Genomic DNA, 19,175 nt, shown 5'->3' on the forward strand with positions numbered 1-19,175 from the left:
GTCCTTGGTGCTTCGGCCATTAACATTTAATGTAATTATTATTATTATGGCTGGATATAGTCATATATGGTTGATATATGCTGTTCAGTTGCTAAGTTGTGTCCAACTCTTTGTGATCCCACGGACTGCAAGAGGCCAGGTTTTGCTGTTCTTTGCTATCTCCTGGAGTTTGCTCAAACTCATGTTCATTGAGTCCATGATGCCATCCAACCATCTCAAAATCTGTTGCCCACTTCTTCTCCTGCCCTCAATCTTTCCCAGGATCAGGGTCTTTACCAATTAGTCAGCTCTTTGCATCAAGTGACCAAAGGCTTGATACTTCAACTTCAGCATCAGCCCTTCCATTGAATATTCAGCATTGATTTCCTTTAGGATTGACTTGTTTGCTTTCCTTGATGTCCAAAGGACTCTCAAGAGTCTTTTCTAGAACCACAGTTCAAAAGCATCAATTATTCGGTGCTCAGCCTTCTCTATGGTTCGACTCTCACATCCATACATGACTATTGGAAAAACCATAGCTTTGACTATATGAACTTTTGTCAGCAAAGTGATTTCTCTGCTTTTGAATACTTTGTCTAGGTTTGTCATAGCTTTTCACCCAAGCAGCAAGTGTCCTTTAATTTCATGGCTGCAGTCACCATCTGCAGTGATTTTGGAGCCCAAGAAAGTGAATTCTATCACTGTTTCCATTTTTCCCCATCTATTTTTCAAGAGTTTTATTTGGTGGTGGAGCAGTTTCCCTGCTGTCTCCCAGCAGGAAAGATACTGAGGTGGGGCAGGCTAATGGAATATCTGGGGCATACCCACTCATAGCCTAGACACTGAGTGGGGCTCAGTTGAAAGACACTGAGAAATTCCTACCCATTCTAAAGATACTGGGTGAGGGGCTGATTGAATAAAAGCAAACGGACAGGTGATTATTAACCCAGCAGAAAGGTTTTGGAGGAGGGGCACGATTGAAATAAATCAAGGAATACCTGGGGCTCGGCTGAAAGGTGGCTCCCGTGTGGCCCCATTGTAGAAAGACATAAGGAATGGAGCTCATACTTGCAAGTACCTAGTTACTGAAGATATTAAATCTCACCGTAAATATTGAGGGGGCTCTTTAATGCATACACAGTTAAAAATTAAAAGCCGGCTTGGTAAAATCTTAAGCAAGGCTTTCAATGAGGAGGCTCAGATTTCTCTGTGTCTTTGGGATGACCCAGATTCTCCAGTGGCTCAGACATTAAAGAATCTGCCTGCGGTGCAGGCGATTTGGGTTCAATCCCTGGGTCAGAAAGAACCGTGGAGTAGGAAATGGCAACCCACTCTAGTATTCTTGCCTGGAGAATTCCATGGATAGAGGAGCCTGGTGGGCTATAATCCATGGGTCACAAAGAATCAGATTTCACTGAGCAACTAATATACTAACACACATTTTCCATGAAGAGATGGAACTGGATGCCATGATCTTAATTTTTTGAATGCTGATTTCTAAGCCAGCTTTTTCACTCTCTTTCACCTTTATCAAGAGGCTCTTTAATTCCTCTTCACTTTCTGCCATTAGGGTGGTATAATTGCATATCTGAGGTTGATTAATATAGTCTCATTTATCATTTGCTTTCTGTTTATCCCCTCTGATTTTTGTTGCTCTGTTTTACCTTTAGTCCCTTCTTTTGGATTATTTGATCATTCTATTTTAAGGTATCTATTAAATTTTGGACTATATCTCTTTGTATAACTGTGTTACTCTAGGAACTTAAATACACATATTCAAGTGTTCACAGCCATCTCGAAATAAAGTTTCATTACTTCAATAAAATACAGAATGTTTGCTGCCAGTTAGGTCTCTTTATATCCCCATAAGGTTTATCTTATCTTATATTATCTTAGATTAATAGTTACTAAATCTATTACACCTACATATGTTGAAAATCCCATTGAACATTGTTATACATTTTATTGTCAACATGTGTACTAACACTAAGTGGAAGCACCACAATATGATTATACTAGTCTACATCTAGCATATACAATTGTCAGATAGGGGAAGCTGTATCTGGGGAGGCTCAGGTGATCTGCAGCAGGATCTCTATTTCCATGAGGAAGGTGTCACTGGGCCTGTTCCCCAGTAATCATCAAGAGGAGAGGCCCAAGCAATTCAAGCTGATAAAGTGCAGGGCTGGGGGCACCACAGCAATTTTTCAAAGATACCCAATTGTTCCAGATACTTCTGCTTGGTGTTGGTCTCAAGAATGACATAATCTTTCACAGAACCTCTTGGAAATTGGACAGACCCTTGACAGCTGGGTTAAATGCACTGTGACTTGCAGCCTTCCTAGCTTTGACTTACTCATCTACTTCATTTTGAGCACCAGCTCAGTGGGAATTCTGTCAAAGATGGAGTCAACTCCAGTGCTATGGACATTGCTCAGATGGTTGTATAAACCTTTGGCCAGAGGGTGCCAACCTACACAGAATCTAAGCAGGTGGAGGAGGCAATCCCCAATCCACTGCACCCAGCCCAGAACAGAATAACCTGGTCCTGCAAGGTGAGGTCAGAGAAGTGGGAAAAGTACTTGGCCCATCCAAAGAGAGTGCAAAGCTGCTTACTGACTTTTTTTTCCCCTAATACAGGACATTTATGTTGTCTTTAAAACATCACAAATATGAATCATCCAGCAGCTTGCCATTTTTGTAGCTGGACAACTTGTCTTAATCATCAGTCTGCTGAACTTCCTTTTTTAGAAACATAAAAAACATCCAAAAATTCTCTGATAACTGTGTCTTTAACTTCTAGCGCTTGCTGAATCAAAGCAGCTAGATTTGATACAAGTTTAGTGTTGTTACCTTCAAGAATTTTTCTGATGCTTGAGATACTGAACAAGAAACACCTGGCCTCTTCTGAACCCTATGGAAGTATTTTTCGCCCAAGAAATTTCAAATTTCAACAAGAGAGCTATTCTTTTGAATAATGATGCCAATGGGGAAGCGAGTTATACGCAGGTCTCATCTTGAAACAGAAACCCAGCGTAACACCTTTAATTATGTTCTGTGCATGACTTCATATAGTGCAAAAGGTAGCCAGTTCCTTTCTATTTCTCCACAATTTGTCAGCTCAGAGCCCCTTCTTTTTCTTTTCAAGGAAACTTTTGTATTTTATCCAAAGATTTAGTTGTAAGCAGAAGAGGCTGCCATGATTTTATGCAGCCATAGTATATCTGTAACTCTATATAAGCCAAGTAAGAGTGATGTGGGAATGCAGTGATGAAAGTGTGGGATTCAGATATAGAAAAAAGTGGGGGCTATTCAACATGAAAATCCTTATTGAAAAAAATGAAACTTGTGACCCTAACTCACAGCATACACAGAAAATAATTCCACATTGTGTGTGTGTACTTAGTCACTTAGTCAGGTTCAAATCTTTGCGACCCCCTGGACTGAAGCCCGCCAGGTTTCTCTGTCCATGGGATTTTTCTAGGCAAGAATACTGGAGTGGGTTGCCATTTCCTCCTCCAGGGGATCTTCCTGACTCAGGAATTGAACCTTCATCTTCTGTGTCTCCTGCATTGCAAGAGGATTCTTTATCCACTGAGCCATTGGGAAAGCTGATAATAATGTAAGCAATAAAAAAAATTTAAATATATGCAATCTTTATAATTATGGGGTATAAAATATTTTAAAGACAAGATGCCAAAGTACAAATCGTAAATGAGAAAAAAGCAATAAATTACTACATGATAGCAAAAAGGTATCTAACTTGAATTTATGAGCCATTGCCTCAATGAACAGCATAGATGGACTTTACAACATAATACTGAACAAAAGAAACAAAACACGATCTATGAAATAATTCTATTTATACAAAATTCAAAAGCAGACAAAGTGATACAGTTTGTAAGGAGACAGGGAAGTGGTTATCTTTCAAAAACATATTGACTTAAAGGGGAAATGAAAAGCTTCTTGGATGCAAGTAAAGTTCGTTTCTCTATCTGGGAATTGTTATATTTTTGTTTTTGTATTTGTTTTGCTTTATTGTATATGTATGAAAATTCATCAAACTGGTCACTTATTTATTGTTTCCTATATGAACTTACACTTTGATAAATATTAAAATGAAAAGTAAGGAAATAATACACACAAGTTTTGGGATAATTAAAATAAAAAGAGGTATTGGAAGGTAATTTGGAGAAGCACAAAAGATGATGCATTGCTATTGACAAAGTTCCAGTTAAGTTGGATTGAGGATTGAAAGATGTTCATCTTACCCAATCAAAAAGTGGGCCAAAGAACTAAACAGACATTTCTCCAAAGAAGACATACAGATGGCTAACAAACACATGAAAAGGTGCTCAACATCACTCATTATTAGAGAAATGCAAATCAAAACCACAATGAGGTACCATTACACACCAGTCAGGATGGCTGCTATCCAAAAGTCTACAAGCAATAAATGCTGGAGAGGCTGTGGAGAAAAGAGAACCCTCTTACACTGTTGGTGGGAATGCAAACTAGTACAGCCACTATGGAAAACAGTGTGGAGATTCCTTAAAAAACTGGAAATAGAACTGCCATATGACCCAGCAATACCACTTCTGGGCATACACACTGAGGAAACCAGATCTGAACGAGACACATGCACCCCAATGTTCATCGCAGCACTGTTTATAATAGCCAGGACATGGAAGCAACCTAGATGCCCATCAGCAGATGAATGGATAAGGAAGCTGTGGTACATATACACCATGGAATTTTACTCAGCTGTCAAAAAGAATTCATTTGAACCAGTCCTAATGAGATGGATGAAACTGGAGCCCCTTATACAGAGTGAAGTAAGCCAGAAAGATAAAGAACATTACAGCATACTAACACATATATATGGAATTTAGAAAGATGGTAACGATAACCCTATATGCAAAACAGAAAAAGAGACACAGAAATACAGAACAGACTTTTGAACTCTGTGGGAGAAGGTGAGGGTGGGATATTTCAAAAGAACAGCATGTATACTATCTATGGTGAAACAGATCACCAGCCCAGGTGGGATGCATGAGACAAGTGCTCCGGCCTGGTGCACTGGGAAGACCCAGAGGAATCGGGTGGAGAGGGAGATGGGAGGGGGATCGGGATGGGGAATAAGTGTAAATCTATGGCTGATTCATATCAATGTATGACAAAACCCACTGAAATGTTGTGAAGTAATTAGCCTCCAACTAATAAAAAAATTTAAAAAAAAATAAATAAGCAACCACCATGCCACCCATAAAAAAAAAAAAAAAAAAGAAAGATGTTCATCTTATTGTTTATTTTTACCACATGGATATACATGTATCAACTATTTGTACAACTATTACAAAATAATTCATAATCATGTTATTGCATAAAAATGGTACATAATAAATAGGAGAAAGAACCTCATTATTGACACAGTTTAGATTTTCAAAATATTTGTAAAATGACAAAACATGAATAATTCATTTCAATATGTATTTTTACTGGCATGTTAATCATATATTATCATTGTATATTTTAATAAACACTGATATTATACTAAGCATTTTATAACTTTTTGTTTGCCATTTCACACTAAATTCTATACATCTATTTTTAATTTTTTGTTGTTGCTACAGATATAATCATATGGGTGAGTCATATTTCATTTAATTTGCTTAAGAGGAAGACCAAAATAATGATGCAATAAATTGAAAGCCTTCTATAATTGACCTAGGGGAACAGTGGTCTGAAATGCAAGAGTCCACTTGTATGCAGATTTTTTCACTAAATATGTACGATAGATCCTCAGTTGCTATGGAGTTTGTTGCTCCCTAGTCCAGTATTATTCAAGGGTCAACAGTATATAGATACTTAGATTATCCCATTCATGCAAATATGCTCATGATATTAATTTCTAAGAATGAGAGTGTGGTACAAAAATCCTCTAAAAATGTTTGCCTATTAGTAAATGACTCAAAGTGTATAGAAATTGAGTCCACATTTCACCAACAGCATATAAAGAGATTTTTTTCTCCATGCCAACAATAATTTTGTGTTTATCTATCTCTGTTCATTTATATAAGATAGAGAAAGATAATTAAGATTATTATTTGCATAGAGAAAAACACCTTTTTAATGTGAATGTTGGTGAATGTAATCATACATTTTGGCATAGAGAAATACAGATATACAACAGATAGATAGATGGATATGGGGGGTATTTCTTAAAGTCTATTTTTAATTTTTTATTAGTGAGGTTGATCATTTGCTTTTAATTCATTTTCTTTTTTACTCTCATTTATTTGGGATATTCCTTTCACCATTAATTTATTAGTGTTTCTTCTATGATAAAAAGAATGTGACTCTTATCTCTTTTATTCATAGCACTAGACTTTGAATTTATGTTCCATGTTCCAGAATTTTTGTGATGATTTTATTTCAACATAAGATTTGTTTGAAATATGTGTCATTTTTCTGCAATGAATATTCACTCATTATTTATTTAGTAACTGTCTTTTTTGCTTAAGATTTTGAGTCAGCCATAATTATTTATGATGTAGAGACAGGAATCCAGCTTAATTTTATCTTCAAATGGCTAGCTAGCTAAAAATACAAACTTGGTAAGACTTTAATTTCCACTAGTTTCAAAGGTTTGACATATATTAAAGGTGTATGTTTTACATTGAGAATCTTCATTCTGAGATAGTTTAAACATTTAATGATTATGCAATTATTTTTTACTTTGTAGTTATAACAAAATTTAAACCATTTCTAGTAAAAAAAAAAATTGAAAATATTTTGAAAAGAGTATGGTTGTATATCATTGTATTCAATGCATTCTTCCATTTCTCCACCCTAAATCTTCCTGTACTTTGAAAGTCTTCACTTCCATATAAACAGTTTTGATGATAGCACACAAACATTGAATGTTGGAAAGGGAACAACAGATTTATAATAAATTTTGTAGGTGCTCAGGATACATCATTTTTTTAGCCTTATTTTTAGATTTGCTTTTTATATGTAATATATATATTGGGAGGAAATAAAACTCTTCAGTATCATAAATTCTTACATATGCTTTTACATCTGATTCCAGAAAACAATCTTGAATTCATTTCATGGAATGTTTACATCAAATCTAGCCAAAAATACATATTAACCAATGTAGAAATCATGTTGAAATCCTGTGTTCCTGTTATGTAAAATTATTAGTTTCTTCTCATTTTCATGATAGTCAGTTTGGAACAAACTTGTATATTAGGAAACAGGGAAAGGAATGAAGATTATACAGTATGTGTCAGTAAATGAGTTGAAAATGTTTTTTGACTGAACCTTGCTTTATAAATATGATTTGGGATTTTGAAAAGAGCATATTGCAAATGCCACCCAGTGCATTCAGCAAATGTTACCTTCTATCATAGAAGATAAGCTCCAAATGTGATTTGAGTAAAAATGAACATGAGGGAATAGCTTGTAAATGACACTTAAGCTTTTCAGTCTTGATTGATTTCAATACTGAATTTGAAAACAATATAGTTGCAGTTGTAATAAAGTTTACCTCTACTTTTATATAACTGTTAAGTGTTTTCCTTCAACATTCAGGAAATTATTGCTTCTTCCATTAAAGTCTATATTTCACTTTTGTACTGTAATAGATTTTAAAACTTTGGATAAACAGATTTGAAATCCTAACTGATCCTGTGAATAGTCCTTGTATTTCATAAAATGATTTTTGAAATGAAACTTCTTCAAGAATACTTTAGTAGGTGATTCGCCCACCTTTTCTGGACCTATGTGTTTCTTAATACTCTTGCTTACTGCCTTTGCCATCAAAGATACAGAAATAGGAAAATTCTTTAAAGCTTTCTTTTACATTTGCTTTTCAGCTCCATTATAGAGTCTTTGTATTGACAAAGGATCTTGTCTACAAAATCTATTCAATAACAAAGTTTTAAAATGGCAATTCATATAAAAATGGGAATTTGGAGAATAACCAAATCAAAATATTCTAAGCCATATTCTTTATACCCAGCATAAAATCACATCCATCTCCACAGATCATCCTCATTTATGATTTTTCATTCACATTCTGCTATCACAGAACTCATTTAGAGAAAACAAAATGTGATTATTATTTTTTAAATTTCACTAAGAATTAGGATAACTCATAAACTTTGAATTACTCTAACTTCTAGTAACAAATCAATTACCTAAGTCATCCTTTGGAAATTAAATTAAGATCAATGTCTTGTTTAGTTGCCAGTGTTAATCACTTAGTCGTGTCTGACTCTTTGTGACCCCATGGACTATAGCCCACCAGTTTCCTCTGTTCATGGGATTCTCTGGGCAAAAATACTGGAGTGGATTGCCATTCCCTTCTCCAGAGGGTCTTCCTGACCCAGGGATTGAACCTGGGTCTCCTGCGTTGCAGGCATATTCTTTACCATCTGAGCTATAGAGGAGTCCCCTTTAGTCACTAAGTTGTATCCAACTCTTTGTGACCTCATGGCCTGCCAGGCTCCTCTGTCCATGGGATTTCCCAAGCAAGAATACTGACGTGGGTTGCCATTTCCTTCTCCAGGGGATCTTCCCTGACCCAGAGATTGAAACTGCATCTCCCGCATTGTAGGTGGATTCTTTACTATTGAGCCACCCAGGAAACCCCAAGGTCAACATTTCAAGAGTCACGTCATGCAAGGTGCTATATAACAGATGATTTGGTAGTGGCCTAAGGATACCACTCAGGGGACATAACTGGGAAGCTTAATATGGCACATCTCAGAAAAATCTTTAAACATCTTATATAACTAAACCACCATAATCCTATTTTTAATAGTTGATTACAGTTGGTTAGGGGTTGCTTTGAGCTCCTTGAGGCTGCTCTAGTCTCTAACAAATGGCCCCTTCTACCTTTAAAACCAGGAAAGATGCCTGAAATCTTTCTTTTGTTGTTTTGTTTTGAGTATCTTTGACTTCCCATTTCTCTGCTAGCTTAGAAGTATCTTTACTTTTAAAGTGTTCATATAGTTAAGTTATATACACCAAGATTATTTGTATTTTTATTATCTCCGTGTCAACTGATCAGAAACCTGAACTACATCTGGAAAATCCATTTTACTCTGTAATGATGTAATCATGGGCAAGATGTTTCTCTCTGTACTTATGGACATGGGGAGTAAAGAGAAATATACTGAGGAACAATTTTAGAGCTTGCCAACCATAGCAGTTGATTTTCTATCCCCTACCTATCATAAAGAAGCAATGCTCTAATTATACTACTAAGGTAAAGTCAGTGTGCCTAAGTCAGGGGTAGGTCTTCAATCCTCTACACAGCAGAAGCAGGCAATGCTCTCATTCACCTCCTAGACTTCTTTCATGGAGGCCCAGCAAGGAGCCACCTACTACAGTCAGCAGCAGAAATGCTTAACAGGGTGGTAGAAAGTGAGTTAGTTAGCATTCCACTTGCCATGTCTTTGTATCAACAGGACCTAGTGAGGAGCTAAGCCTTCACTCCCATCTAACAACAAGACTGAATGAAGTGTGTGAAGCAAGACTATTCAGCACTCTGGTTTTCCCCACCTCACCTTGGTGTCAATATGAATCAATGGGCTATGGGACCCTCACCCTCATCTAACCATAATATATCCTAAACAGGACTACTGCTTGAAAAAAAGATTATATAGAATCCAGAGTCTCATAACATAATAGCCACCGGGCAATAGAAAATCTTTTTTTCAAATAATCTCTCTTTTACAAATAAACAACTTGTATAAAGTACAATCATAAAGAGACATCAACATTGAGAATATCAACTACATCAACACTGTAGTTACCTGAAAAGAATTTTAAAGTAGTTGTCATTAAAATGCTTCAATGAGCAACTATGAACACTCTTGAAAGAAGTGGAAAAAAATATATAGAAAATCTCTGTCAAAGGAACTGAGGTAGAAAAAAGAAACAAAATAAATTATAGATCTGAAAAATACAGTAACCAGAGGGATTCTGGGGAAGACATCTCAATGGATAGGCTCAATAGTAAAATGAGATGACAGAGAAAAGAATCAGTGAACTCAAAGATGTATCAATAGACATTACCTGATCTGAACTAGACCATTCAGGTATGACCTAAATCAAACCTCTTATGATTATACAGCGGAAAGGACAAGTATATTCAAGGGATTAGATATGATATAGAGAGTGCCTGAAGAACTATGGCTGGAGGTTTGTGACATTGTATAGGAGGCACTGATCAAGACCATTCCCAAGAAAAAGAAATGCAAAAAGGCAAAATGGTTGTCTGAGGAGGCCTTACTAATGGCTAAGAAAAGAAGAGAAATGAAAGGCAAAGGAGAAAAGGAAAGACATACCCATCTGAATGCAGAGTTCCAAAGAATAGCAAGGAGAGATAAGAAAGCCTTCCTCAGTGATCAGTGCAAATAGAGGAAAACAATAGAATGGGAAAGACTAGAGATCTCATCAAGAAAATCAGAGATACTAAGGGAATATTTCATACAAAGATGGGCACAATAAAGGCCGGAAATGGTTTGGACCTCACAGAAGCACAAGATATTAAGAAGAGGTGGCAAGAATACACAGAGGAAATACAAAAAAGATTTTTCATGACCCTGATAACCACGATGGTGTCATCACTCACTTAGAGACAGACATCCTGAAATGCAAAGTCAAGTAGGCCTTAGGAAACATCACTATAAACAAAGTTAGTAGAGGTGATGGAATTCCAGTTGAGCTATTTCAAATCCTAAAAGATGAAGCTAAAAAGTGCTGCACTCAAAATGCCAGCAAATTCGGAAAACTCAGCAGTGGCCACAGGATTAGAAAAGATCAGTTTTCATTCCAATCCCAAAGAATTTTCAAACTACCACACAATTGCACTCATCTCACACACTAACAAAGTAATGCTCAAAATTCTCCAAGCCAGGCTTCAACAGTACGTGAACCAAGAACTTCCAGATGTTCAAGCTGGATTTAGAAAAGGCAGAGGAACCAGAGATCAAATTGCCAACATCTTTTGGATCATCGAAAAAGCAAGAAAGTTCCAGAAAAACATCTACTTCTCTTTCATTGACTACACCAAAGCCTTTGACTGTGTGGATCACAAAATGTGGAAAATTCTTCAAGAGATGGGAATACCAGACCACCTGACCTGCTTCCTGAAAAATCTGTATGCAGGTCAAGAAGCAATAGTTAGTACCAGACATGAAACAACAGATTGGTTCCCAGTTGGGAAAGGAGTATGTCAAGGCTGTATATTGTCACCTGCTTATTTAACTTATATGCAGAGTACATCATGAGAAATGCTGGACTGGATGAAGCACAAGTTGGAATCAAGATTTCTGGGAGAAATATCAATAGCCTTAGATATGCAAATGACAAAAAGCAACCAACTTTATGGCAGAAAGCAAAGAGGAACTGAAGAGTCTCTTGATGAAAGTGAAAGAGGAGAATGAAAAAGCTGGCTTAAAACTCAACATTGAAAAAACTAAGATCATAGCATCCAGCCCATCACTTCATGGCAAATAGACGGGGAAACAATGGAAACAGTGACAGACTTTATTTTCTTGGACCCCAAAATCGCTGCAGATGGTGACTGCAGCCATGAAAGTAAGACGTTTGCTCCTTGGAAGAAAAGCTATGACCAACCTAGACAGCATAATAAAAAACAGAGACATTACTTTGCCGACCAAAGTCCATCTAGTCAAAGCTATGGATTTTCTAGTGGTCATGTATGGATGTGAGAGTTGGACCATAAAGAAAGCTGAGCACTGAAAAATTGATTCTTTTGAACTGTGGTGTTGGAGAAGACTCTTGAGAGCACCTTGGACTGCAAGGAGATCCAACCAGTCTATCCTAAAGGAGATCAGTCCTGGGTGTTCATTGGAAGGACTAATGTTGAAGATGAAACTCCAATACTTTGGCCACCTCATGCGAAGAGCTGACTCATTGGAAAAGACCCTGATGCTGGGAAAGATTGAGGGCAGGAGGAGAAGGGGACGACAGAGGATGAGATGGCTGGTTGGTGTCACCGACTCAATGGACATAATTTGAGTAAGTTCTGGGAGTTGGTGATGGACAGGGAAGCCTGGCGTGCTGCAGTTCATGGGGCCACAAATAGTCAGACACAATTGAGTGACTGAACTGATACTGATACTGATCTGAATTACCTGGTAAATAGATATAGATTTGAAAAAAAAAAAAAAATGGAGACTCAAAGACCCATAGAATATACAGGACTATGTATCTAGCATTCTTATCATTGGAACCTTAGAAAAGAGAAAGAGTATGTGAAGGTCATACAAAAATTTGGGTAGATCTCATGTGAGTTTCCCCAGTGTCTCAGCAGTAAAGAATTCACCTGCAATGCAGGAGACCCGAGTTCAATCCTTGGATGGGGAAAATACCCTGGAGGAGGGCACGGGAAACCAGTCCATGATTCTTGCCTACAGAATCCTGTGGACAAAAGAGCCTGGCATGCTACAGTCCAAGTGGTGGCAAAGAGTCAGAAATGATTGAGGGGACTGAGCACACACAAGTGAGTGAATAAAAAGCCATCTCGGTTAGGTATTGTATCATTCCATTGATTTGACGTTGCTGGCTAGAGAAATTATAGAGATAGGCAATAGATTGATGGCTTATGAAGTTTAGGGGTGGAAGCGAGAGAAACTTTGGGTGAGTCTAGGAAAGGTTAGTGGGATGGGCCTGGTGGTGGTGTAGCAGTTCTGTATCTGGAGTGCAGTGGTAGTTACATGAATCCACACATGTGACAAAAAGATGCAGCACTGCATAGAAAACACACACACACATGCACGCGCACACACACAAGGAATTCTGTGTAATATACACCAATGTTAGTCTTCTGGTTTTGATGTTAAACTATTGTCTTTCATGATATTACCACTGGGAAACCTGGGTGAAGAATCTCCTTGTGTCTTGTTTTCATTTTTTTGTGACTTACAGTGAATCTAGTGAAAGTGTTACTCTCTCATCTATACTCATTTTTAAAAAGTTTAAAAAATTATTGAACAGGTACTTTTTTCATAAAATTTGGTCTACACTCTCTACCTCAGTTTATCTGTTCTTTCAAATATTTTCCTTTGGTACAAATTATTTATCAGGACTTTGTCCTAAAAAGCATCCTGAGAACCTATGTTGGCCCTTTTCCTTAGACAGCTAACAATAAGATATCCTATTTTTGCAATTTTCAATGCATAACTAGATATTTGTGTTTTCTCTCTATCTTCTTAATAACAAATAGGATGGTAATAACTAGATTTAAAAATGATGCTAGAAAAATACATTGCAGATGCCTGAGTTTACCTGTGTAACTACCTAAGCAGGACCCTAGATCTCTGGTGAAACAACATGGACCACTGCAATTGTCCCTAGATTTGAATAGGCCATTTGGGATTTCTAGAGTTGTCTCTTTATCCCATTGTTCATTTTTTAGTGATGCTTTCCTTACATTGTAAAAATTTTGAAAGGAGTAACTATCAAATATCTAATTGCATTCTAAAAGTCTGTATGTAGTTTTCATAGCATGCTATAAAAAAAAAAAAGGCAGGAATTAAAACTGACATTGTAAGATAGCTGCAGATTCTAATACCAAAGGAAAGTAAAGGAGGAATATACATCAAAAGAAAAATAATTATGATCATTTAGAAGAGAGGTTCAACTCAGTAAAACAGAATCTATATTTAAGTTAAAAATCTGTAGTCTCAAGATAAAATAAATAACACTCACAGACATGTTTGTGCTTTCCAGATGGCACTAGTGGTAAAGAACAAGTGCCAAGGCAGGAGTAAGAGACACAGGTCCCTGAGTCGGAAAGATTCCCCAGGAGAAGGGCATGACAACCCACTGTAATATTCTTGCCTGGAGAATCCCATGGACAGAGGAACCTGGTGGGCTACAGTCCACAGGGCTGCATAGTCTCATACACAGCTGAAGTGACTTAGCATGCACACAACACAGACATGTTTAAGCACCTTTATAATCTAACTATAAAAATGTTCAGTTAGTAAACTTGGTCAATCCCGAAGTTTTAAATACTAACTTAAAAAATAAAATTATGTTTAGAATAAAAATCCTTAACATTTTTTTATTTTATACTAACAAGAGGAAACCTAAGGTTTGGCAGATGTTCTTTCTCAAGTTAATATCTCAAGTAAAGTGGACCAACAAAACACAAATAGAAGTAAATGTTAAATTTGTTTGAGAGGTTTAAACATTCCCTTAGTAAATCGCCAAAGGATGTTCAGGGTTTTGTGACACATTCTGTTGTATTTGATGACTGCAGTTTGCTTTGTTTTGGGGTGAACATATGGGTGTCCTCAAGTTGTGTTAATGAGAAAATTGCAAACTAGAAAATATTAATGCTTCAATACCACTTGACCTGAAACAAAGGCAGGGGAACATCATAGAAGCTATCAACTAACTACTTAATTAGAAAGAATTAAAAAATAGAAGTCAACCATAAATTATTGCAGTGAAGAACAATTAACTTTTTAAATTTTCTGGTCAAATTATATATATAAAATAATAACTTTATAATTTGTAACCTATAAGAATATCACTGCATTTAGATTTGGGGGATATTTCATTATTCATCTTTTCATTGTTATGTTGAGTCATAATTATCAACAACTGATTAATTAAATATCAAAATTAGATTACTTTTTAAATGATGCATTTTATTTATACCGGGTTTGGACACCTAAAGTCTACCTTTCCAATCAGTTTTGATTGACTAAATCCAACCTTATACTTTAGTGAGTTTATAAATTCAAAAATCACCTGAACAAGTGTTCTGAAAAAGCACAGAAAGAAAACACCTGAGAGAAAAGGCTGTAAGGACGAAACAGGAGAAAAATCATACAAGCTGTCAGCATCGAGAAAAATTGTCCAGTACTTTTGACAAGAAGGTCAATGGTGAATACTCAGCTTTTGCCTTTTGGACTTAAAAATATATATAGTCAGCAAGTTGGCAGTTCTTAGTGACCGTGTAATTCAATGAGGTACCAGGAGAAACGCAGTGTCTTGTCTGCTACACTGTGCTTTACAGCTTCAGGAAAACTTGGGACACTTGAGCCTGACCTTTATATTCTCATTGTTATTGGACCAAGAAAAAAAAGAAAGAAAAAATTTTGTTTGCTTCTTAAAATAATGATTTTACAGTTACTTAGTAGGGATAAGGGACTTGCAGAAACTCAGCTTATTCAGATAAAGCATCTTTTTTCTCTACATATAAATGTCTACTACCTTGAAATGTATTAGAAATATTAACCAAATATTTAACATAACAAATAAAAAAGCCCCCTAAATTGCAGGTTGCAATTTTGTAAAAAATAAAAAAAAATCCATACTCTGACCATGCTGAAATCTCTACATATCTTTATTAATTAAGAAACAAATCTCAGAGAAAAGGCAGGATGAAGTGAGATGAAAAGTTCTATAGATATGCTGTATAATATGGCAGCCAAGAATTATTGAACAATTAAAATATAACTATATTTCAAATTAAGCTGTGCTTAGCTTTAAATACATACTAGAGTTTGAAGACAGTATGGAAAGAAGAATGTGTAAATCTCATTAATATGTTTGTAGTAATTAAACAATGAAATGATAATATTTTGAACAAATTGTGTTAAATAAAATATATTATTAAAATTAATTTCACTTTTTATCAAGCAACTAGAAAATTTTAAACTACCTATGTTTAGATTTTGTGGTTATTATTATGTTTCTATTAAGCTAGGATGCTCTGTAGAATACTCAGAGTTCTTTCATTTACAGTTCCTTTTCTGTAGTAAAAATCTATTTAAATTCAGTAATGAGCAGTCTTATCACCAGGGTGGGGCTGCCAACTGACCAGGCAGTTACTGTTCTCCCAGCTTTGAGGACAAAGCCTATCAGGTGGTCCTAGTGCTAAAGAACCTGCCTGCCAGTGCAGGAGACATAAGAGACATGGATTCAATCCCGGACAGTGGAAGATCCCCTGGAGGATGGCATGGCAACCCACTACAGCATTCTTGCCTGGAGAATCTCGTGGACAGAGGAGCCTGATGGGCTAGACTCCAGCGGGTGGCAGGGAGTTGGACATGACTGAAACGACTTAACACACATGCCTAGCCAGCTCATGCTAATGGCATTTTCCCAATTACCATAACCTTGGAAAGAATAAGTAAGAATGTATATGTTTCTATATTCCATTTTTGCTATTCTATAAAGCTTTATCTGCTAACTTTACTTGTTTATTCATCTGTGTTTCCCCCTGTGAATTCCCAAGGATGAAGCATTTCTGTCTTTGCACTTACAAGATTTACAAGAAGTGAGATTGCACTTGCATAGGATAGATGTGAAATAAATATCAATACACGTTAAATGTCCCCAAATCCCATCCCTATTTTATTTGGGATGTTATATATTTATTTCCTTATTGAATTATTTCTGCCTCCCCTCACTAGAAAGTTCTCTAAATGCAAGGATTTGGTTTAGTTTAATAATTGCCATTATATATCTCTACAGTTTAGAACATTGCCTGACAAATTGATGTTCAAAAGTGTCTGATGGATGAATGAAAGCAGAGCCCTTGAGAAGGACCAGAGAGAGTGAAGAGTCAGTTCAAGCTGTCAAGGCAAACACCTTTTTTTTTTTTTTTTTCACTCCTTTCTGCGCATAATGAGATTTTACTTTCCAAACTGTCATAGTTAAGGAAATATCCCTCCAACTTATCCTTATTAATAGCAGGGTGTTTTTTTCTTTCTTTTCCAATTGTCAGCTCTCTAACAGAACATCCTATTCTATATTTGTATATTTTAAGGAGCAGATTATAAATGTCAGTTAAGGCAAAATACTTTCACAGATTATCATTTTGTTGTTCTTGTGTGAATAGAGTTGTCTCAACTTTGATCTACCTCTGCTCCATTTCAGGTCAGTTTTTAATTTCTTGAACAAAGAGAACTTCTTTTAAGGGACATTCATAATTATCAAACAAAGTATTCTTGAAAGTTTTCTTGGAAGTATTTTGAAATGGTCATTGGTATACTTAGGTGATTGGGAGGAAAAGCAAGGGACCTAAACATTGTTTTTATCACCAGTAAGTGCAACTAGATCAAAATAAATAAGATATATTCATTTTCTAAATGCTTGTTAATGTATTTTATTATAAATTTCTAATATTAAAAATCTCACATCAATAGATAAAAGAAGTTTTATTAATTTTCATCATATCATAGATTCTCTGAATTAGAGATCAAAATCATTTTAAAAGAGGGCAGAAAAATAACAAAAGGGAAGTTCAATCCAATGGAACTAAGACAATGTCTTTATTTTAGAAAATAAAATTTCTTTGAAGTCTTAAAAACTTCATGTTACCTATCAAACAAAGACAGAAATGTTCCCTAGTCACTTATATTAAAAAAGACAATCTCAGGCAGAAGAGTAAACCATAATACATAAGACCAAGAAAATTTCTAACAAGACTGTCAGAGGCAAAGGATCAAATCTTTATTCAATTCTGAATTGACAGAGAAGCCTACAGGCTTCAGTCCATTGGGCCGCCAAGAGCCAGATATGACTGAATGACTAACACTTTCCATTTCACTTTCTCACCTCCGTACATGACTACTGGAAAAACCATAGCTTTGACTATATGGACCTTTGTTGGCAAAATGATGTCTCTGCTTTTTATTACTTTGTCTAGGTTTCTCATAGCTTTTCTTCAATTTTCTCGTAATGCGTCCCACTTGACCTCACACTCCAGGATGAGCAACCACACCTTCATGGTTATCCATGTCATTAAGACCAATTCTATATAGTTCTTCTGTGTATTCTTGCCACCTCTTCTTTATCTCTTCTGCTTCTGTCGGGTCCTTGCCATTTCTGCCCTTCTTGGTGCCCATCTTTTCATGAAATATTCCTTGATATCTTCAGTTTTCTTGAAGATATCTCTAGTCTTACCCTTTCTGTTGTTTTTCTCTATTTCATTATATTGTTCATATAAGAAGGCATTCTTATTTCTTCTTGCTATTCTCTGGAACACTGCATTCAGTTGGAGGAGGAAATGGCAACTCAGTCCAGTATTCTTGCCTAGAGAATCACATAAACAGTATGAAAAGGCAAAAAGCTATGACACCAGAAGATGAGCCCCTCCAGATCAGAACATGTTGAATATGTTGCTGGGAAGGAGTAGGTGGCAATTATGAATAGCTCTAGAAAGATTGAAGTGACTGAGCCAAAGTAGAAATGACACTCAGTTGTGGATATGTCTCTTGGTGACAGTAAAGTCCAATGCTGTAAAGAATTATATTACATAGGAATCTGGAATCTTAGCTCTATGAATGAAGGTAAATTGGATGTGGTTAAGCAGGAGATGGCAAGATTGAACATCTATATTTCAGGCAAGTGAACTAAAATGGACAGAAATGGGTGAATTAGTTCAGATAACCATTATATCTAATACTGTGGGCAAAAATCCCTTAGAAGAAAAATAGTAGTCCTCATAGTCAATAGAAGATTCTGAAATGCAGTACTTGGGTGCAATTTCAAAAATGACAAAGTGATCTCAGTTCATTCCCAAGACAAACCATTCAACATCACAGTGATCCAAGTCTATGCTCCAACTACTAATGCTGAATAAGCTGAAATTGACCAATTCTATGAAGATCTACAATACTTCATACTATGTGGCATTTCATGTGTGTGTGTGTGTATGTGTGTGTGTGTGTGTGAAAATCGCTCAGTCATGTCCAACTCTTTGTGACCTCATGGACTATACAGTTCATGGAATTCTCCAGGCCAGAATTCTTCCCAACCCAGGGATAGAATCCAGGTCTCCCTCATTTCAGGCAGATTCTTTACCAGCTGAGCCACCAGAAAGCCCACACCTTCCAACACAAAAGAAGATTTATTTTTCATGATATGAAATTGGAATGCAAAAGTTGGAAATCAAAAGATACCTGGAGTAACAAGTAAGTTTGGCCTTGGAGTAAAAAATGATGCAGAGCAAAGGCTAACAGAGTTTTGTCAAGAGGATACACTGTTCATAGCAAACGCCGTCTTCCAACAGCTTAAGACACGCCTTTACACATGGACATCACCAGATTGTCAATGCCGAAATCAGGTTGATTATGTCCTTTGCAGTCAAAGATGGAGAAGCTCTATAGAGTCAGTAAAAACAAGAC

General features: G+C 36.3%; 1 pseudogene; it reads right to left on the reverse strand.

The window, feature by feature from the left end:
• Positions 1-2,051: 2,051 nt before the first annotated feature.
• LOC122696648 overlaps positions 2,052-19,175 on the reverse strand; it is a 77,267-nt pseudogene continuing 60,143 nt past the window's right edge.

This window comes from Cervus elaphus, chromosome 6 (genome assembly GCF_910594005.1).
Source record: "Cervus elaphus chromosome 6, mCerEla1.1, whole genome shotgun sequence".
In the NCBI taxonomy this organism is placed as follows: Eukaryota; Metazoa; Chordata; class Mammalia; order Artiodactyla; family Cervidae; genus Cervus; species Cervus elaphus.